Raw genomic sequence first — 6,321 nt, 5'->3', positions numbered from 1 at the left:
AGGTCCCTTCCGACCCTAAATCTATGAAACTATGAAACGTTAATTGATCAAAGGGAAAAAGCTGAAAATTGGCAGAGCAGAGGAGCAATCCTAGGAGAAGCTGGCACAGAGACTGGAGCCGGAGCTGTGGGGGAGCAAAAAGGTATGTGGGGAGAGGGAAACTGGGACTGGGGGGAACCGGGGGAGCTGTGGGAGAGCTGGAGGCTGGGTCGGGGAGCAGTGGGGGGAGTCGTGGGTGCTGTGGGTGCCGGAGAGGGGCTCCAGGTGCTGGGAGCTGAAGAGGGGCTCTGGGTACTGGGAAAGGCTACAGGGGAGCAGTGGTGGGTCGGGGGAAAGCTGCAGAGGTGCCAGGAGAGGCTCCAGGTGCCAGGAGCCGAATCAGGGCTCTGGGCACCGGGGAAAGGCTGCGGGGGAGCGGCAGCGGGTGCTGGGAGCCAGAGTGGGGCTCTGAGTACCAGGAAAGGCTGTGGGGTAGTGGCTGCCGGTGCCAGGAGCCGGAGAGGGGCTCTGCGTACCGGGAAAGGCAGCGGGGGAGTGGCTGTGGGTGCTGGGAGCTGGATGGGGCTCTGTGGGGCAGCCACGGATGCTGGGAGCTCGAGAGGGGCTGAGGGGCAGAGGCTGAGGGTGGAGCTGGAGCCCAGGAAGCTGGAGAACAGAGAGGGAGGCAGGAAAGATCGGGGAGAGAAGGCAGACATAAACAGGAACGGAGAGAGGAGGAGAGACGGGGAAGATCAGGGAGAGAAAGCATACCTGGCAGAGTGCAGTGGGGAGAATGAAGATCAGGGAGACAGAGAAGATCAGGGAAAGAAAGCAGAGGTGATGAGGCACAAGCGGGAAATGGAGAGAGACAGGGCAGCAGGGCACAAAGAGAGATCAGGGAGAGAAGGCAGAGAGAGACAGGGATCAGGGAGAAGGTAGAGGCAGAGAGAGAGACACAAGCAGGAATGGAGAGGTCAGCAGGAAGGCAATGGCAGCAGGATGCAAATAGGGAACAGAGAAAGACAGGGAAGATCAGGGAGAGGCTGCAGAGAGAGAGACAGGGATTGGGGAGAAGGCAAAGGTGGTGAGATGCAAAACGGAAAGCCGGGAGGCCAGGGAGGAGGAAGAGGGAGGCAGAGATGGGGAACTGAGTAGGGGTTAGAGCTGAGAAACCACAGAGCAGGGCTGGGAGGTCAGTGGAGATGGACAGAAAGTCAGATCCAGGGGAAATAGAGGTTGCAGAGAGGAACAAAGCCCAGAGGGAGGTCAGAGAGACAGGGATTTAGTTGGGAGCCTGAAGTAAAACACAAACCAACTCAGGGTCAAAAATATCAGTTTTTATTAAACAGGAAGTATACTATATAGCTCAACAAGTTATTAGTACCCACACACACAAGCACTCACACACGCACCCACACAATGGTAGCAGGAGAGAAAAAGGCTTGGTGGAGAGAGTGAAGTTAAAGTGTGTAGGGAAAGAGTCCAGGTCCTTTGCTTGGGCAAGGAAGGTGGGTAATAGCTACCTATCCTCGGCTGTGAGTTGATCCTCGATGGCCAGTTAGGGTCTTCTCCCACAAGGTGTTGTCCAGAGGGATCTCCGGCAGAGCCTCTGGGTAGATAGGTGGCATGGTGCAGTGCTGGTCCAGATGGAGAGGGCGTCCCAAGGAGTTCACACTCTACCACCCCTTTTATAGGGGTGGGCTACCTGTGTCTCCTATGGGAGGGACATGTCCAGGCAAGCACAGTCCTCCTCAGATGCATACATGCAGATCCAGGTGTCCTCATTGTCTGGTAGGACACAATGGTGGGGTTGCTGGTTTCTGTAGGGTCTCTGTCTTCCAAATGCTAGGTTTCTGTTCTGTTCCTGGGTGAGGTCTGTGGTTCCTGGATGAGTCAATGCAAGGCAATGGTTGGATGGTCCTGTCGTTACTGGTCATTTAGTAGAGGCCTGCTACCATTGTACCTCAAGAACCCTCGTATATTCCCATTCATTCAGGAACCAATTTACAAGAGACTGGTTAGACATGAGTTACAGTTACAACATAGGTTACACCGGGGCAGAGAACACAAGACAGAGGCTTGACATACAAAATGGAAACTTGACATTACTTAACATTACTTTACAGACATAGGCCTAAATCATATAAATTCAATACAAACAGTAAAAGTCAATACAAACATAACAGAACACTATTTAAAATATAAAAGGGGCTTTTTACTATAAGGGAGTATAAGAACTTAGCTTACCTAGTACTACTTGTAATCACTTATCAGGGATAGAGAGGGCAGAGAGAAAGTCAGAAATGGTTGGGGAAGGAGAGGAAGTACATTTTTAAGTCTAAAAAAAAAAAAAACTGGGGGGTTTGCTACAGATGCTTTATCTAAAAGATAAAATGCCGCAGCAGCCTTTTTAAATGCATACACGTGACGGTGAGGCCACGCTGGAATGTGCTAGTTAGAGTCTGCAATTAATTGAGTCTGCTCTGACATATTCTAATTAGAATGCAAACCAGGACTTGTATAGGCAGCCCCAGGTTCTTGACATTCTGGGAGGCAGCTTGGTGTTTTGAAATCTATGAGGAAATTGAGGATTCCCACACAAGACAATGTCCTATTTCCCTCCCTCTTTTGGGAAGGAGTGGCATTCATTCTCAATGCACACCTCTGTGAAAGGGGGAAGAGACTGTTTTTCCCCAGTGTCCCCTTTTTGCATGGCAATATTGCAGTTGCCTGAGCCTGCAGCTTGGAGAGCGAAGTGAGTGGGGCCTGAGCGACCAGCAGGTCGAAAAGGTTTTGTCATGGGAGGAAGACCTGAGAAGCAGCAAGAAAACACAGGGAAGCCAAGGAAGAAAGCTAGAGAATGGCTCGCTGAAAGGGTGGGGCCAGGGAGAAACCTGGGGAGAGGAACAGTGAGCCAGTAGGCAGCCAGCAAGGGTCGCTGCCATGGAAAACAAGGTCTATGGAGACCAGGCAGAGCTGGGAAGCTGCATGTGACTCACTCAAGGAGTGAAGCCAGTTGTGCACCCCTGTTAAGAGAGGACTGGAAGAGGGGTTGGAGCCCAAACAGGACAGGCAGCATTGGAACCAACAATGGGGAATAAAGGGGCAGGAGCCGGACAGCGATGAGGCCTGACAGGGAAAATCCATTCAGCCCTGTGACAGGTCCAAGCCCAGGAGGGAGTTGCTGGGGTGAGAGCAGTCCTGGTGGCAGACTGAGGCCATTCAGCCCTGTGACAGGTCCAAGCCCAGGAGGCAGTTGCTGGGGTGAGAGCAGTCCTGGTGGCAGACTGAGGCCTTAGAAACAGGGTGGGGTGCAAAACCTCTGACAACATCAAGGCTGGGCCAACACACAAAGAGGGCCTGATCAGAATAAAGGGCACTGCGAGATGCTGAAGAGCCCCAGAATTTAGTGTGGTGAGAATCCAGTGGCCACAAGAGTATACTAGCAGAAGCTGGTCAACTGAACTTTAAGCTAGTTTTCCTAAGTTATTGTTATAAAGGACTATATTACACCAAGCCGCAACCAGTTTAGTTATGGGGACATTAGCTCAAGCCAAGGAATGGCTGAAGACAAGCCAACGAATGGGGAGCAGCTCTTTTAACAAGCAACAAGCAGCTTAGATGAGAACATATTATCTGGGCAAAGTGAACTGAGACAATGATGCTAGTTCCGGCCCTGGATGTGGTAAGGGAGTGGTAAAGGGGAGGTTGCAGCTCCACAAAGAAACCAAGCGAGAGAGATCACACAGGATCAGTGACGTACCATGGGTCTCCTGAGCCTGGGGGCCAATGCTTGCATTTGTGCCCTCCCCCCCCCAGTCTTTCATAGAAATACTTAAAGTCATGTTGTGTGATAAGAACTCTGAAGGGCCTGGCCAGTGGTCCCCCACTGGCCGGTGCCCAGTGGCCGTGGCCCCCTCCCACCTCCCCTGTCTGTCCGCCATTGCACAGGATACCTGCAGGACTGTCTCCCAAGAAAAACATCAAGAAGTGACAGGCAACAGGGAATGACCAACCAGAACATGCAGGTAATACTGTTTTTGAGATCTCACCCTGATGCTGCAAGGGGGTAAGACACTAGGCAAGAAAGGCCTCAAATCCTATAATACCTACCAGCAGCAACATCATTCCCTAATAATCTGCTTCCTCTCGACTCTGTATCTCTCTCCATATTGAGCAATAATCAATAGCACCTTAGTTGGCTATATTTGCTAAAATAATACTCAACAGGATAGGCAACCAGGGTTTCTTTCAAATTCTCATCATTACGCTTCAGTGAACACACAGTATATATTACTAAATGACCTCGTTCGCACCTTTTGAGGCTTTTGTTTCAAGATTTTATAGACTTGGGCAGACATCTTCACTATGGTACTGTTTATTTGCATTGTAAAGATTGTGAGGTTTAAACATACTTATAATAAGGGCCTGGATTTAGAAGTACAGATCAAAAGATGGGTATTATGTGGCAACCTATGGACCTGCAAAATCACACTATATATGTCAACTTGTTCCCATGTCTCAGTCCTGCTTTGCCAATGCACCTTATTCCTGACACATCAAGAACAAACAGCGGTCTCTCTATATCAGGGGCGAGCAAGTATTTTGGGTAGAGGGCTGCTTACTGAGTTTTGGCAAGCCATCGAGAGCCGCATGACAGGTAGCCAGGGGCAGATAAATATTAATTTTCTAAACTTTTTAGGGGCCCTGTGGGACGGACAGAATGGCCTGGCGAGCCACATCCGGCCCATGGGCCATATTTTTCCAACCCCTACTCTATACAGAACCGTAATCAAAATGCAGGAATATTGATTTTGTTGTATTTTGAAATGCCCCTACAGTTATGTTCAGCTGCTGATGCACACATTGATTACCACACTTTGCATGGACTTCTCTGCGTCTACCAACAAAAGAAAACCTCAAAAAGGGTGACATGAAATGGGGTGAGGAAAATGTTTACTTGTGTTGATAAAAACAGTAGAGACTTCTTTTCAGCTCCCCAAGTATGTTCCCTGACACAAGCAAAAGTTTTGTTTTGGTTATACAATGGGAGGGCAAAATACAAGAAAATTCACTGCCCCTACAACACCCTATAATCCTACAAGCGCACAAAGGCCTTTCATACAGAACACACAGTAGATCAAACACCCTCCCAGAATGAAGTGCATACTAAATCAATAATGTTCCAAAGAACCGGTTTTTAAAGACCTCTATGAAATTATAATAAAAAATAGAGGTTCTGAGCAAGTCAGCCAGTTGTGTAGAAGGAGGGGCTGCATGTGGTTTGGGGTATTTTCACAGAATGTTAAATCACACAAAATATTTCACTCATCTCTAGTGTGAGATCACTACATGACTCCTCTGTAACAAATTCTTTATCTTGGCAGCTCTCCTACTTTCTCCTAACTCTGTCTTCCTCTCCCCCCTCTAATCCCACTGCAGCAAGAACATATGGTAATATCTGGAGTGTGATTTAGGCCTGGGAGTGGGTCTGACTGCCCACACCTGTGCAGACCTCCAAGTCACCACGCAGCAGGCAACCAGGCTGAAGTCATGCTCCAGGACTGCTGCATGAGCTCAGTCCTTCAACTCTCCTTCCCATACATGCCAAGGCTTCCAGGAATCTGGCTGCCAGCAGCCATTTGGATTCAAAATTTCACTTGCTAGTCACATGATAATGCACAGCGTGTCACTGTTTGCCTCCAAATTCAGCTCTGTCCTGGCTCCAGCCTTAGCAAAATGCTCTGAAGTTAGATGCTGAGGTAAACATCACCCTGGTGGTCTTCAGGGAGCTGTGACAGTGGAGGAAGGTAATTATAGAGTCAGAGTCATAGAAAAGTGTAGGCTGGAAGGGACCTCCAGGGGTCATCTAGTCCAGTTGTTCTCAACCTTTTTTGTGCCGGGACCCACTTGTAAAGAGCAATAGCCAGTCCTGACCCACAGCCCCCTGGCCCTGCTGATGTCTGTCACTCCTGACACACAGGTCCCTGGCCCTACCAGTGCCCCTCACTCCCAAGCCACAGCTCTCTGGCCTTGCTGGTGCCTCTCAATCCTAACCCACAAGGCCCTGGCCCTGCGGGTGCTCTTCTCTTCCGACCCACAGCCCCCTGCCCTACTGGGCTATGCTGGTGCCTCTCACTTCTAACTCGCAGCCACCTGCCCCCAGCCCTGCCAGAGAGGGTCCCCCAGCTTCCCCCATCCTACTCAGGCTGGAATGTGACGGCTGAGGCAGCTCCGCCTCATGCAGATGGCAGTGGAGTAAGTCTGGTCCCCAGTACAGGCTAGGAGGAGGAGGAGGGAAAGGCCCGTAGTACCCCCCCTGACCTGGGTATGGCCCCTCCT

The sequence above is a fragment of the Gavialis gangeticus genome, unplaced genomic scaffold (genome assembly GCF_001723915.1).
Source record: "Gavialis gangeticus isolate Ggan-Ray unplaced genomic scaffold, GavGan_comp1, whole genome shotgun sequence".
NCBI lineage: Eukaryota > Metazoa > Chordata > Crocodylia > Gavialidae > Gavialis > Gavialis gangeticus.
The sequence above is the reverse complement of the archived record's forward strand: the minus strand, read 5'-3'. Positions refer to the sequence as shown.